This window comes from Ranitomeya imitator, chromosome 4, assembly GCF_032444005.1.
Source record: "Ranitomeya imitator isolate aRanImi1 chromosome 4, aRanImi1.pri, whole genome shotgun sequence".
Classification (NCBI taxonomy): domain Eukaryota; kingdom Metazoa; phylum Chordata; class Amphibia; order Anura; family Dendrobatidae; genus Ranitomeya; species Ranitomeya imitator.
In genome coordinates, this window is record NC_091285.1 from 431,935,024 (window position 1) to 431,949,432 (window position 14,409).

Here is a 14,409-nt window from a genome sequence, read left to right on the forward strand (position 1 = left end):
GAATATTTACAGAACTTGTATCACTGAAGCCAAAGTGACGCTGAGAGGTCACAAAGAAAAGACTGGGGGTGATGTAAAGACTGGGGGGTGTAAAGCCTGGGGGATGTAAAGACGGAGGGATGTAAAGACGGGGGAGTGTAAAGACTGGGGGGGATGTAAAGACTGGGGGGAGTGTAAAGACTGGGGGGATGAAAAGACTTGGGGAGTGTATAGACTGGGGGGGATGTAAAGACTGGGGGGATGTAAAGACTGGGGGGATGAAAAGACGGGGGGTGTAAAGACTGGGGGATGTAAAGACTGGGGGGATGTAAAGACTGGGGGAGTGTATAGACTGGGGGGATGTAAAGACTGGGGGGGATGTAAAGACTGGGGGGATGAAAAGACTGGGGGATGTAAAGACTGGGGGATGTAAAGACTGGGGGGATGTAAAGACTGGGGAAATGAATAGACTGGGGGGATGTAAAGACTGGGGGAGATGTAAAGACTGGGGGGATGTAAAGACTGGGGGGATGTAAGGACTGGGGGGGATGTAACGACTGGGGGGGATTTAAAGAATGGGAGGGGATGTAAAGACTGGGGGATGTAAAGACTGGGGGGATGTAAAGACTGGGGGGATGAAAAGAATGGGGGGATGAAACGACTGGGGGGATGTAAAGATTGGGAGGGGATGTAAAGACTGTGGGTTGTAAAGACTGGGGGGATGTAAAGACTGGGGGGATGAGTCAGACTCAGCTCACCGGAGAGAGAGAGACTACTCACTCTGCTCGCCTGCCGCCTCCACCTGCTTGTCCTGTCTGCAGCCTGCCCATTGCATCCTCTTCTGATCTGCTGATCCACCGTCCGCACCCACGTGGCATGCTGCTCTGCTCCAGAAAGAGGAAGTGAAGCAGGGCAGCTTGTGACGTCAGGAACTGGACGATGATACATTGGGCCTGGGCCACAGCTTAAAGCTACAGTGCCCATTTCCAGTCGCCAGCTGCATGATTTACAACACTGTAGGTGTCTGTCTCTTTACACCACAGTGTTGCTATGCAGCAGCATCGGGCGTTCGGAAGCCTGAACAAAATGTCAGGGGGCCTGAGCGCGGACCGGGCTGCCAGTGTGCTCGGGTCCCCCTTTTTGCTCTTAATCACCGGGCTCCATACTGTAGTAAGGGCAGTAATGCCCTGATGGCGGCCCTGTGTATGAAAAAAAAAGTTCTGATTTTGTGGCTAATAGCAACCAATCCCAGTGTTGCTTTTCTTATAGTGATCGTCAAAAGAAAGCTGTGTTGTGATTAGTTGCTACAGGCAACAAAGACATTTTTACCAAATATTGCCAATACCAGAGTTGATTTGTGGATCTTCTGTGGGGGGTGAGTGTAAGGGGGGCTTAAAGGGGTTGTCCAGGTTTGTGTCTGCAGAATTGTGAATTCTCACAGTGCGCGCTGTCAGGATTCTTTGGCAACAGCGAGACCAGATGGGCATGTGACCACTGCCCGCTCCTGCTGGGCATGTGAGCACCGCCGCGCCTGCTGGTCATGTGACCACCGCCCGCTCCTGCTGGTCATGCAGGGGAATCATGACAGTGAGCACATCACCCGCTCATGATTCTGTAGTCACATAGAGGGACTGTGGACTTTTCAGCCTGGACAACCCCTTTAATTACAGTAAGTGTATGTAGGACATTACTATTCTAGGTTTTTTTCCCCAATTCTGTTCTTTTTTTAACACTTTGTTTTGCATGTATCAGACACAGAGGGATAACCTGTATTTCATAAAGGGGCTGTCTGCCATGTTTTATTCTCTATTAAATGCCCCAGCATTGTCCAAAAATAATATAAATTATATATAGTCACCTGCGGATCCCCTTTCATAGTGCAACCCAGGTGCCCCGCAGGTCTCTGAAGCTTCTTTTCTGATATAGATATTATGTGAACACTAGAAAGGGGATGTTCAAGAGCAGGGATGACACTCAGGAGCTGTAAACCATGCCATGAGCTTGGATAGTTTAAAAGGTTACTACCCTAAAAAAATAAATTTTTTCCCATGTGGAGACATGGGAGGTTGGCAGGCGCCCCGTCCGCTAGCCGAAACCGCATGGACCAGGGATCATCCCGCCAAATGCCTGCTCTCCTTTTAATGTAGGCATAACGCGGTTAATTAAAATGCAATGCTGTGTCTCCACATTCCCAGTTATTGGATAAGGGATAATTTGCTTATTGCTGGGTCCGAACATCAGACCTCCTAGTGAGCCCCTGTCCTAAATTAAGTGGAGATGTTTGTGAAGGAAATACATAACCCTAAGGGAAACTATAATATCAGCAAAATAACTAGTTAAAGAAGTTATCCACTACTTGCACAACTTCTTCTCATACCCCTCGCTTGGTCCCCATAAAATAATAAAGCTTATACTCTCATCCCGTGCTTACGCTGCTTCCACGATGTTGCCACTCCGTCTCCTGGTGTCCTGACTTCCTGTCAAATTGAGCATGAAGAGGAAGTCAGAGATCAGCTGCAGTCCGGACTTCCTCTTCATGTTTGATTTGTCCGAAGGCGGGGACAATGGTGCCAGCACTGATTGAGCGCCGTCATCACGTGTCGCAACAATGCACTCTAGCCCCATGACCGCAAGTGCAGACACCACTGGAACGGTGCCGGCACGGGAGCAGAGTATAGGTTTTATAATTTTTTAGGGTCAATCATTTGAATCAAGAAGGAGTTGTCTTAGTAGTGGACAACTCCTTTAATGCTGCTTCCAAATGACTGTCTCCACACAAAGGATATAACATCTTCCCACTCTTATTGCAAGTACTCAGAACCACAGAGGGGTCTCCTGGAAGAATACTGGGAGGTGTTAAGCTTGGCTCCTGGATCCTGAGCTTCAAAGGGGTTAGCACATGGTTTGTAACAGGACAGAATATTTCCTCTTGAATGTATAGAGAGGAAGGGGGAGACACAGGATATTTGAAATGCCACAACTTAGCCCATCATCCATTCACAAACAGCAATTTTTAAATTGGCCCATCCGGGTCATCCTGGAAATATGATCCTATGGTCAGGACTATAAAAGGCTGGGTAATATGAAAAAAGTCTCGCACTCAACTTTAGTATATTTTGTAGATTTATTACTAGAGGTAGCACCAGTGGCGTATCCAGGGGGGGGCAGCCGGGGCATGTGCCCCGGGCGCAGCCGACAGGGGGGCGCCAGCGGGCCGCCTGATGATGTGGCGGTCCAAGGAGGCTCCCCGTCGGCGGCATTCTGCTGCCCCCACAGTCTGAGATAATCCCGTTCTCTGAGCCGGCTGTCAAATTGACAGCCGGCTCAGAGAAAGTGCTGGGCGTCGTAGTCAAATCCCAAGGTGTACAGCGACGCCGCGGCTGTGCCGCCGCTGTCGCTAGTACCCTTGACTTGCCTGGCTGTTGTGAACTGTGATCCCTTCTGACGACCGCTGAGGTGCCGCTGACCGCTGCTGGCACTTCCGCATCAGTGAAGCGCCAGCAGCGGTGACGTCACTCTCTCTTCACACAGACATAGCAGGGCAGGCGAAGCATAGGCTGCTGCTTTGCGGTGTTGGACGGTGGTAAGTGTGCTCCAGCTCCAGACCGCGGGGACCGGCTGGGTAATGGAGCTGAAGACACCTACCGTCCGAACCTAGATTAGAATCTGATAACATTTGATATTTAAGGGGGCTGGTTGGGTTGGGGGGTTGGTCGGCTATATGGAGCCTGCAGCCAGGATAGGGAGGGAGCAGGGGCAATGGTCGGTAGTAAATTGTGTGTGTGTATATAGAGGTGAGAGGTGCTGTGTGTGTGTTGTGCGTGTGTGTGTTGTGCGTGTGTGTATATAAGTGAGAGGTGCTGTGTGTGTGTTGTGCGTGTGTGTATATAGAGGTGAGAGGTGCTGTGTGTGTGTTGTGCGTGTGTGTTGTGCGTGTGTGTATATAAGTGAGAGGTGCTGTGTGTGTGTTGTGCGTGTGTGTATATAAGTGAGAGGTGCTGTGTGTGTGTTGTGCGTGTGTGTATATAAGTGAGAGGTGCTGTGTGTGTGTTGTGTGTGTGTGTATATAGGTGAGAGGTGCTCTGTGAGTTTTGTGTGTGCGTGCATGCGTAGCAGAGATGTAAATGGTTTTGTGTGTGCGTATGGGGAGGAGAGGTGAGGGTAATGATGGGGAGAGGGCAATAATTGGGATGGAGGGGGAGGAGGAGATGATGGATGTGGTGGAATCGGCAATGATGGAGGTGGAATGGGCAATGATGGGGTTAGGGGGAGGAAATGATGGAGGTGGTGGAATGGGCAATGATGGGGAGAGGCAATGATGGAGGGGGAAATTGGAATGGGCAAAGATGGTGGTGGGGCAGAAGGAAATCATGGAGGTGGTGGAAAGGGCAATAATGAGGGGGGAAGAAATGATGGAGGTGGTAGAATGGACAAGGATGGTGGTGGTGGAAAGCACACTGATGATATTGGAGGGGGGGAAAATGATGGAGGTGGTCGAATGGGCAAGTATGGTGATGTGGTGATGGCGGCGGAAAGGACAATGATGATGGTGGTGGAAAGGGCCAAGATGGGGATGGTGGGGGAAGAGAAAATGATGGGGATGGTGGGGGAAGAGAAAATGATGGGTATGGTGGAATAGGCAAAGGAGGAAATGATGGGGGTGGTGGAATGAGAGGGGAAGGAATGGGAGGTTGTGGAATGAGAAGGAAGGGGAATAGTGTGATGAGATAGTATGGGGGGAGAAAAATGAGTGGGCACAGAATAGAAACTGAGCAGTGGGCGCATAGCATGGGGGGACAGTGTAAGGGCACAGCCAGGAGGGGACAGTATACCAAGGAGGGGGAGTGTGATGAGAGAGTACAGTATAAATACTGGGCCCTATAGGGGGACACAGTATGAGAGGACAGTGTGAAGAGGGCCGGTATGGAAAGGAGAGGTCAGTGTGAAGAGGGGGCCGGTATGGAAAGGAGAGGTCAGTGTGAAGAGCATGTACCATAAGAGGGACAGTGTGGCGGTCATATTTTGTGCAGACAATATAGTGAGGGGCAATGTTTTATACAGGAGCATTATAATGACACTTGTATCTTTAAGGGCGTCTTGTGGAGACTTTCTGCAAAAGAGCGGAGAAGATGGAAGTCTGCAGAGACGGCTGTGGATGAGAAAACTCATCATGGGGTCTGGACAAGATGAAGAAAAGAAGAACGGCTCTAGAGTCAACGCCATCTATAAGGTACCTGGATGTAAATGTTATTTGTGATACTGACTAATTCTCATGTTTTTATTTATGTTAGGAGCATTAAAGGGAATGTCCAGGTTTGTGATGAGTCTGCAGTCATTCTTTGTGACTACAGACTTCTGACTTCTCACAGTGCGCACTGCACGCTGTCAGGATTCTCTCATGTTGGGGATTTACATACATGCGGTCACATGCTGACTAGACATGTGTGGCCCCACTCTATGAAAATGAACTGAGCGAGGCTGGGCACATCTAGTTGGAATGTGATCAGAAGTATACAAATCACATACTTGTGCTGACATGACTGTCCACCGGCAAGGGAGAATCCTAAAAGTGTGCAGTGCATTTGTTGTGAGAATTCAGTAGCTGCGATGTCAGGATTCAGCTCTGCAGGTTCCAGTATTCGTCAGATGGACACTTCACTCACATGCGACTTTCACACTTATGGTCTGGTGACATCGAGCTCCTCTTCCTGCTTCTGTTTTTCACTGAACATTGGGAGCATTAGGGAGAGGAGCTCGTCGGTACATGACTGAGTGTGCAAATCGCATATGTCCTGGGGGTGGGGGGGGGGGGGGCGCCAAAATGAATTCTTGCCCCGGGTGCCAGAAAACCTAGATACGCCTCTGGGTAGCACTGGAAACGTTTCAGCCCCACATTGGGCTTTCATCAGTCACTACAATGTTAAAGAAAAGAAAAATGCAATACAATGCGATACATAAACAAAACATGAAAAAAACAAAAGTGTATACAAAATTGTCATAAACTATTAATTAGAGCCAAAAGATTTATAGATTCATATCATAGTGGTGGTATCGCAGTGAAGTCGTGCTTAATAGCCTCGCTAGGTATATTGTTGGAGTAGCAGATATGCGTAAAAATGGAACACATACCGTGCTTGTGCCAACTAGTTTGTGGCAAAGAGTCCTTATATTTAGGATGCAGACCTGAATGTGGTGCCTAGTGTGGCAAAAGAAGAGAGAACGTGATGTATAGCGTTCGGATGGACCGGTTTAACGGACTGATATTAAATAGATGGTACTCGTAGGAGATGACCCCTTAAGGGAAAATAATAGATGAGAGGAGGATGCAGTTGCTAGTGGAACATTACTATAAGACATGGGAGGGAGAGGAAAGATAAAAAAGCAATGTAGTGTGCTAATATACCACAAAAGTAACATGGCCCCCAATTATTTGTACATATATACCTTAGAACTGCGTGTAGATGGCTAGAGGTTAGCAGCGCAGGGGGGGGGGAATAGATTACTTATGCTCAGGTTGAGAAGTGTGTACGTGACAGTGGTCATGCTCGGTCTTCACTCCATTCATTGTTTATAAGACTGCTGAAAATAGCCGAGCACTGTACTTGGCTGTCCCATAGAAAATTAATCTCCTTTCAATTCAGAACAGGATAGCAGAGCCCCAATATTGGGGTTCCAAAGCTCCAGTCTCAGTAGTCAGACCACCGGCAATCAGCAATTTATACCTATTAGGAGGGGCATAGGGGCATGCCACTAGAAGTGTTATTAGGGGATGCATGTCTCTAGGAGTGTTATTAAGAGGGACATGCCACTAGGAGTGTTATTAGGAGGGACGTGCCACTAGGAGTGTTATTAGGAGGGACGTGCCACTAGGAGTGTTATTAGGAGGGACGTGCCACTAGGAGTGTTATTAGGAGGGACGTGCCACTAGAAGTGTTATTAGGAAGGACGTGCCACTAGGAGTGTTATTAGGAGGGACATGCCACTAGGAGTGCTATTAGGAGGGACATGCCACTAGGAGTGTTATTAGGAGGGACATGCCACTAGGAGTGTTATTAGGAGGGACATGCCACTAGGAGTGCTATTAGGAGGGACATGCCACTAGGAGTGTTATTAGGAGGGACGTGCCACTAGGAGTGCTATTAGGAGGGACGTGCCACTAGGAGTGCTATTAGGAGGGACATGCCACTAGGAGTGTTATTAGGAGGGACATGCCACTAGGAGTGTTATTAGGAGGGACATGCCACTAGGAGTGCTATTAGGAGGACATGCCACTAGCAGTGTTATTAGGAGGGACATGCCACTAGGAGTGTTATTAGGAGGGACATGCCACTAGGAGTGCTATTAGGAGGGACATGCCACTAGGAGTGTTATTAGGAGGGACATGCCACTAGGAGTGCTATTAGGAGGGACATGCCACTAGGAGTGTTATTAGGAGGGACGTGCCACTAGGAGTGCTATTAGGAGGGACGTGCCACTAGGAGTGCTATTAGGAGGGACATGCCACTAGGAGTGTTATTAGGAGGGACATGCCACTAGGAGTGTTATTAGGAGGGACATGCCACTAGGAGTGCTATTAGGAGGACATGCCACTAGCAGTGTTATTAGGAGGGACATGCCACTAGGAGTGTTATTAGGAGGGACATGCCACTAGGAGTGTTATTAGGAGGGACGTGCCACTAGGAGTGCTATTAGGAGGACATGCCACTAGCAGTGTTATTAGGAGGGACATGCCACTAGGAGTGTTATTAGGAGGGACATGCCACTAGGAGTGTTATTAGGAGGGACGTGCCACTAGGAGTGCTATTAGGAGGACATGCCACTATCAGTGTTATTAGGAGGGACATGCCACTAGGAGTGTTATTAGGAGGGACGTGCCACTAGAAGTGTTATTAGGAAGGACGTGCCACTAGGAGTGTTATTAGGAGGGACATGCCACTAGGAGTGTTATTAGGAGGGACATGCCACTAGGAGTGTTATTAGGAGGGACGTGCCACTAGGAGTGCTATTAGGAGGACATGCCACTATCAGTGTTATTAGGAGGGACATGCCACTAGGAGTGTTATTAGGAGGGACATGCCACTAGGAGTGTTATTAGGAGGGACGTGCCACTAGGAGTGCTATTAGGAGGACATGCCACTATCAGTGTTATTAGGAGGGACATGCCACTAGGAGTGTTATTAGGAGGGACGTGCCACTAGAAGTGTTATTAGGAAGGACGTGCCACTAGGAGTGTTATTAGGAGGGACATGCCACTAGGAGTGCTATTAGGAGGGACATGCCACTAGGAGTGTTATTAGGAGGGACATGCCACTAGGAGTGTTATTAGGAGGGACATGCCACTAGGAGTGCTATTAGGAGGGACATGCCACTAGGAGTGTTATTAGGAGGGACATGCCACTAGAAGTGTTATTAGGAGGACATGCCACTAGCAGTGTTATTAGGAGGGACATGCCACTAGGAGTGTTATTAGGAGGGACGTGCCACTAGGAGTGTTATTAGGAGGGATATGCCACTAGGAGTGTCATGGAGGGATGTGCCACTAGGAGTGTTATTAAGAGGGACGTGCCACTAGGAGTGCTATTAGGAGGGACATGCCACTAGGAGTGTTATTAGGAGGGACGTGCCACTAGGAGTGTTATTAGGAGGGACGTGCCACTAGGAGTGCTATTAGGAGGGACATGCCACTAGGAGTGTTATTAGGAGGGACATGCCACTAGGAGTGTCATGGAGGGATGTGCCATTATTATTGGTATTAGGAAGCTCAAATACAGACATTGCATTAGCAGACACATAATTACTGCCCTCATATTTCTGTTTGCCTTCTTATTGTGGCAGTCATGGATCATAAAAATGAGAACTCTCATATACAACTACCTGAGTGCTGTAAAATAAAGACATAAGGAGACCGATCATTTATTTTAAACATATTTTATTAAATACAATCTTTACCTCTACCTAAAGCCAATGATCCAGAAGAAGGCAAAAAACCTGAACACGTTCAGCCAATGTGTGTTACAGGGAAAAAATTCCTTCATGACCCCGAGAAAAGGCGATCAGTTCGAGAACCCTGGACCAAGGCCATACTACAACTAACTAACTGATATGTATACAACAATGATATTCAATATGGTGACTCGTTTCTGGATAGCAGATCTTCTTTGTCCTGGTAAGTCGCCTCACCTTTCCTCATCAGACCAGACCCTGAAGCTCATAGCTTGGCTATGTTCATCTTCCCTGTGAAAAAAACAGAACAATACCCCCCCACAGAACACTACCCCCCACACAGAACAGTACCCCCCCACAGAACACTACCCCTTAATATACAGACATAGGATTGTTGCATCATATCAGGAGGACCCTTATACAGTTGGCAAACAAATAAAGTTGCACTCTATAGTGCTAAAGCATGTAAATATATGTATATATATATATATATATATATATATATATATATATATATGTATATATATATATATATATACATATATACATATATATGTATGTTCTACTTCTTACACAGTTTGGTTATATAGCAGACACCTAAACAATATGATGTCATGATGCACTGATTCCAGGATTAGATCCATACAATCAGCATATAATGACATCATAAGACAACAAATATAATGTACAGACATATTAAATGATTAAAACTAAACAATCGTGTGGCTCTCTTTAGATTCTTCAGTCTTCCTTCCGGGATCCAGATTCTCTCCCTGGTAAGAAAAAAAATAATATGAGGGGAAGTATCAGTATAAAACCTGTAGAAAGCGTCATAAATATATTGTACTTTATGCCAGATAAACAAGCCCCCTTTTCTCTCCATTTTTAAGTTTTGACGTAAACACTTAAAATGGTGTAATAAATTTGTTTAAAAAAAAAAGTTGCAAATGCAGTTATATATAAGTAAAATAAATAAAATAAAATAGGAAAATAAAATGGTAAAATAAATAAATAAATAGAAAGAAAGTAAAGTAAACAATTAAATAAATATATTTTCCCCCAATGTATGTACACCAACCTCTGTCCCATGTGGGGGAATAATGGTACATTTTTTGCACCAATAATCTTAAATTAAAGTGACAGGACCACCAACAATCTGTGCCAGCCACAGATACAACGTCAAGTGTCACTGACCATAGTAGCGATAGTGGTGTCTCCATCCGAGGTGCCATCTTTGTGCTGACCTCTCTGATGTCCCCATGTTTGCTGCATAGAACTCTGTGTCCAACATGCCGCTGTGTGACCTCACATAGAACCTTTATCACCAAGTCTAGAGATTCTACCAGCAAGGACTGAAGAAATCTAGAACCTTACAGCCACAATCTGTAGACTTAGAGGGTCCATGTTGGCGTTAAGTTCACTAACTTAAATCCCTGAAAGGTTTCTTATTTACCTGTATCCTCAATCCAGAGGATTGAAATGAGAGTCTGTGTCCTTGATCCTGGATCCTCCGCTCTCGTCGTCTTCATCTTCTGGAATAAGATTCTGCCCCCAGAACACCTGTTTGTATAGACCCACAGTCATTGTGACATCATGCTGTGATGTAACAATGACCTCCTGCATTTGATGATGTCACCTGTATTTGATGATGTCACATATGACTATGAGTGAAATCTCCACAGGTATTAATTAATATTAACAACAAATAGTAATAATATGGCACATCACATTGGTTACTATCAAGGCAGGAGTAGCCGGCGATTAAGGAAAAGTTCCCAAAAGTAAAAAGCATTTACTGCGTCTGAAAAAAATAAAGGACTTGATGATAATTTACCTCAAACGTAATTAACCCCTTTACCCCCAAGAGTGGTTTGTACGTTATGGACCGGGCCAATTTTTACAATTCTGACCACTGTCCCTTTATGAGATAATAACTCTGGAACGCTTCAACGGATCCCGGTGATTCTGACATTGTTTTCTCGAGACACATTGTACTTCATGATAGTGGTAAAATTTCTTTGATATTACCTGCATTTATTTGTGAAAAAAATGGAAATTTGGTGAAAATTTAGAAAATTTTGCAATTTTCCAACTTTGAATTTTTATGCAATTAAATCACAGAGATATGTCACACAAAATACTAAATAAGTAACATTTCCCACATGTCTACTTTACATCAGCACAATTTTGGAACCAACATTTTTTTTTGTTAGGGAGTTATAAGGGTTAAAAGTTGACCAGCAATTTCTCATTTTTACAACACCATTTTTTTTAGGGGCCACATCTCATTTGAAATCATTTTGAGGGGTCTATATGATAGAAAATACCCAAGTGTGACACCATTCTAAAAACTGCACCCCTCAAGGTGCTCAAAAACACATTCAAGAAGTTTATTAACCCTTCAGGTGTTTCACAGGAATTTTTGGAATGTTTAAATAAAAATGAACATTTAACTTTTTTTCACAAAAAATTTACTTCAGCTCCAATTTGTTTTATTTTACCAAGGGTAACAGGAGAAAATGGACCCCAAACATTGTTGTACAATTTGTCCTGAGTAAGCCGATACCCCACATGTGGGGGTAAACCACTGTTTGGGCGCATGACAGAGCTCGGAAGCGAAGGAGCGCCATTTGACTTTTCAATGCAAAATTGACTGGAATTGAGATGGGACGCCATGTTGCGTTTGGAGAGCCACTGATACGCCTAAGCATTGAAACCCCCCACAAGTGACACCATTTTGGAAAGTAGACCCCCTAAGGAACTTATCTAGATGTGTGGTGATCACTTTGACCCAAAAGTGCTTCACAGAAGTTTATAATGCAGAACCGTAAAAATAAAAAATCGTTTTTTTCACAAAAATTATCTTTTCGCCCCAAATTTTTTATTTTCCCAAGGGTAAAAGAAGAAATTGGACCCCAAAAGTTGTTGTACAATTTGTCCTGAGTATGATGATACCCCATATGTGGGAGTAAACCACTGTTTGGGCGCATGGGAGAGCTCGGAAGGGAAGGAGCGCCGTTTGACTTTTCAATGCAAAATTGACAGGAATTGAGATGGGACACCATGTTGCGTTTGGAGAGCCACTGATGTGCCTAAACATTGAAACCCCCCACAAGTGACACCATTTTGGAAAGTAGACCCCCTAAGGAACTTATCTAGAGGTGTGGTGAGCACTTTGACACACCAAGTGCTTCATAGAAGTTTATAATGCAGAACCGTAAAAATAAAAAAGAATTTTTTCACAAAAATTATCTTTTCGCCTCCAATTTTTATTTTCCCAAGGGTAAGAGAAGAAATTGGACCCCAAAAGTTGTTGTACAATTTGTCCTGAGTACGCTGATACCCCATATGTGGGGGTAAACCACTGTTTGGGCGCATGGGAGAGCTCGGAAGGGAAGGTGCGCCGTTTGACTTTTCAATGCAAAATTGACAGGAATTGAGATGGGACGCCATGTTGCGTTTGGAGAGCCACTGATGTGCCTAAACATTGAAACCCCCACAAGTGACACCATTTTGGAAAGTAGACCCACTAAGGAACTTATCTAGATGTGTGGTGAGCACTTTGACCCACCAAGGGCTTCACAGAAGTTTATAATGCAGAGCCGTAAAAATAAAACAAACATTTTTTTCCCACAAAAGTTATTTTTTAGCCCCCAGTTTTGTACTTTCCCGAGGGTAACAGGAGAAATTGGACCCCAAAAGATGTTGTCCAATTTGTCCTGAGTGCGCTGATACCCCATATTTGGGGGGAACCACCGTTTGGGCACATGGGAGGGCTCGGAAGTGAAGGAGCGCCATTTGGAATGCAGACTTAGATGGAATGGTCTGCAGGCGTCACATTATGTTTGCAGAGCCCCTAATGTACCTAAACAGTAGAAACCCCCAACAAGTGACACTATTTTGGAAAGTAGACCCCATAAGGAACTCACCTAGATGTGATGTGAGAGCTTTGACCCCCCCAAGTGTTTCACTACAGTATATAATGCAGAGCCGCGCAAATAAAAAAATATTTTTTTTCCACAAAAATTATTTTTTAGCCCCCAGTTTTGTATTTTTCTAAGGGTAACAGGAGAAATTGGACCCTAAATATTGTTGTCCAATTTGTCTTGAGTACGCTGATACCCGATATGTGAGGGGAACCACCATTTCAGCGCATGGCAGAGCTCGGAAGGGAAGGAGCATCATTTGGAATGCAGACTTAGATGGATTGGTCTGCAGTCGTCACATTGCGTTTGCAGAGCCCCATATGTACCTAAACAGTAGAAACCCCCCACAAGTGACCCCATTTTGGAAACTAGACCCCCCAAGGAACTTATCTAGATGTGTTGTGAGAACTTTGAACCCCCAAGTGTTTCACTACAGTTTATAACACAGAGCCATGAAAATAAAAAATAAAAATTTTCCCCCCAAAATTATTTTTTAGCCCCTAGTTTTGTATTTTCCCGAGGGTAACAGGAGAAATTGGACCCTGAACGTTGTTGTCCAATTTGTCCTGAGTACGCTGATACCCCATATGTGGAGGGGGAACCACCGTTTGGGCGCATGGGAGGGCTCGGAAGGGAAGGAGCGCCATTTGGAATGCAGACTTAGATGGAATTGTCTGCAGGCGTCACATTGCGTTTGCAGAGCCCCTAATGTACCTAAACAGTAGAAACCCCCCACAAGTGACCTTATATTGGAAACTAGACCCCACAAGGAATTTATCTAGATATGTTGTGAGAACTTTGAACCCCCAAGTGTTTCACTACAGTTTATAACGCAGAGCCGTGAAAATAAAAAATCATTTTTTTTCCTCACAAAAATTATATTTTAGCCCCCAGTTTTGTATTTTCCCAAAGGTAACAGGAGAAATTGGACCCCAAAAGTTTTTGTCCAATTTGTCCTGAGTACGCTGATACCCCATATGTTGGGGTAAACCCCTGTTTGGGCACACGGGAGAGCTCGGAAGGGAAGGAGCACTGTTTTACTTTTTCAACGCAGAATTGGCTGAAATTGAGATCGGACGCCATGTCGCGTTTGGAGAGCCCCTGATGTGCCTAAACAGTGGAAACCCCCCAATTATAACTGAAACCCTAATCCAAACACACCCCTAACCCTAATCTCAACGGTAACCCTAACCACACCTCTAACCCAGACACACCCCTAATCCCAACCGTAATCCACACCCTAACCCTAACTTTAGCCCCAACCCTAACTGTAGCCTTAACCCTAGCCCTAACCCTATCCCTAACCCTAGCCCTAACCCTAGCCCTAACTCTAGCCCTAGCCCTAACCCTAGTCCTAACCCTAACCCTAACCCTAACCCTAGCCCTAACCCTAGCCCTAACCCTAACCCTAACCCTAACCCTAGCCCTAGCCCTAACCCTAACCCTAGCCCTAATGGGAGAATGGAAATAAATACATTTTTTAAATTTTTTAATTTTTCCCTAACTAAGGGGGTGATGAAGGGGGGGGTTTGATTTACTTTTATAACGGGTTTTTTAGCGG

The 14,409-nt window shown here is 45.4% G+C and overlaps 1 long non-coding RNA gene across 1 annotated transcript in view; it reads right to left on the reverse strand.

Annotated features, from left to right (window-relative positions):
- Positions 1-862, reverse strand: part of LOC138674171 (uncharacterized) — a 46,634-nt gene extending 45,772 nt beyond the window's left edge. The window contains exon 1 of the long non-coding RNA XR_011320515.1: positions 760-862. This is a non-coding gene — a long non-coding RNA (uncharacterized lncRNA). The remainder of the gene's footprint in view (positions 1-759) is intronic.
- Between the last annotated feature and the right edge of the window lie 13,547 nt (positions 863-14,409).